Below are 2,402 nucleotides of genomic sequence, written 5' to 3' on the forward strand. Positions count from 1 at the left end.
AATGCTGCTGTCCTCATCCTTTGGTTTGTTGTCTGTAAAATATAGGATAGTTAAAGTACCAGCTTTATTCGTTCAATCCTTTGTTTTTCTTTATTCGTTTATCCTTTCTCCCCCTCCCTCTGTCTTTGATGCTTTTTAGAAAAAAATTAAAACATTGGTTTCAAATTTGCACATTTACACTTTTGTTGTAAATAAATCACCAGTGATGTGGTGCAACAACAGTTTTTTTTACCTTTTTGTTCAGCACCAAAATAAGATTTAATAGTGGATGCGCTCATGCCACTTAAATCGCGGGTGTCTAATCCTGCTCCTGGAGGGACAATAATGTATTGCAGAGTTTAACTCCAACCTGGTTCAACACACCTGTCTGGAAGTTTGTAGTGATCCTGAATACCTTGATTAGCTGGTTTAGGTGTGTTTAATTGGGGTTGAAGCTAAACTCTGCAGGATCTTGCCTCCCCAGGAGCAGGATTGGGTACCCCTGCCTTAAATTCATTGGGTTGTAACAACACTTTAAAGGATTTAAAAGGATAGGTCACCAAAGATGATAATTGTCATTTACATTTATGACATAATACAACAACAAAATCAATCCTTATTAGTTATTGTGTCATGCCATTTGATCAAAAGACTTGCGAGAACCAATGAGGTTTGATATTCATGTAGAAGCTAATACAATCAACCATTTTTGTAAACCAAGACTGACATTTTTATGCTTCTGGGACTGCCCCAAAGGGTGGGCTATTTAAAGATCAGCCACTCTATAGGCCAGTGTATTAGATAAGTAGTGAAAAAAACGCCAAAGCTTACAGCACCTGGTATTCCCAGGCAGTCTCCCATCCATGTACAAACCAGGCCCAACCCGGCTTAGCTTCCAAGATCAGACGAGATCGGGCGCAGACAGGGTAGTATGGCCGTAAGCTGACCCTGCACCAAACGGTGGGCTATTTAAAGATCAGCCACTCTATAGGCCAGTGTATTAGATAAGTAGTGAAAAAAACGCTAAAGCTTACAGCACCTGGTATTCCCAGGCAGTCTCCCATCCAAATACTAACCAGGCCCGACCCTGCTTAGTGAAGAAAACGCTAAAGCTTACAGCACCTGGTATTCCCAGGAAGTCTCCCATTCAAGTACTAACCAGGCCCGACCCTGTTTAGCTTCCGAGATCAGACGAGATCGGGCGCAGACAGGGTGGTATGGCCGTAAACTGGGACTGCCTCAAAGAGTGGGCTATTTAAAGATCAGCCATCTGTCTGGAACCAGATATTTTTATGAAATCAACTGCAAAATTGAAACTCACAGCATTAATTTTTTTAAACTGATACATTGCATCCAAAAACACAGACACAAAGAATTCTCTTGAAAAGACATAAAAACACTACACAAGAAAAATTTTCACATACACAGCTCACACAAACATGTGCAAACTTCTCTATGCACAGACCCATCTTAGTGCCAAAATAGTACAAATAAATCTCCTTGTCATTATCAGATATTTTCATTGCAGGAATAAATGTATATAAATAATTCACAATAAGCTGTCTTAAAAAAACTTAACTGTTCAAAAACGGTCTTCAATTCCCTGTAGTGATCCTGAATACCTTGATTAGCTGGTTTAGGTGTGTTTAATTGGGGTTGAAGCTAAACTCTGCAGGATCTTGCCTCCCCAGGAGCAGGATTGGGCACCCCTGCCTTAAATTCATTGGGTTGTAACAACACTTTAAAGGATTTAAAAGGATAGGTCACCAAAGATGATAATTGTCATTTACATTTACGACATAATTCAACAACAAAATCAAACCTTGTTCTTGTGTCATGCCATTTGATCAAAAGACTTGCAAGAACCAATGAGGTTTGATATTCATGTAGAAGCTAATACAATCAACCATTTTTGTAAACCAAGACTGACATTTTTATGCTTTCATCATACAAAGAGATTGTATGATTCCAGAAGACTTGGAATATGACATACAAATCATATAGGTTAATTTTTAGACACTTACTCTGAACACACTGATATGGTCACAAGTTAAATGCTTCTTCAGAGATAGATCACTCCTAAATGTGCATACACAATCTTTATAGATGCATGGGAGTGGACAGTGACTTGCCTGATGGCAGTGTTTCAGCTTGTAGTGTGCGAACCTCATCGATACGGAGTTGTGCTTCCACTCTGCTTGTGCTGTACTGATCCTGCAAATAAAAAACAAAAAAGTCAAACTCCAGCCAAGTACACATACACATGTTACATACAGAAATATTCACTGAAAATCTTACTTGAAACTAACGATAATGAGATCAGATTAAGAAAACGCTAAAAAGTCACTTATATGTACACGGTTTATCTATTTATCAACATTAACTTGATCCACAATTTTAGTAGTGATGGGAAGTCCGGTTCT

Source organism: Sinocyclocheilus grahami, unplaced genomic scaffold (assembly GCF_001515645.1).
Source record: "Sinocyclocheilus grahami isolate Dianchi unplaced genomic scaffold, SAMN03320097.WGS_v1.1 scaffold646.1, whole genome shotgun sequence".
NCBI lineage: Eukaryota > Metazoa > Chordata > Actinopteri > Cypriniformes > Cyprinidae > Sinocyclocheilus > Sinocyclocheilus grahami.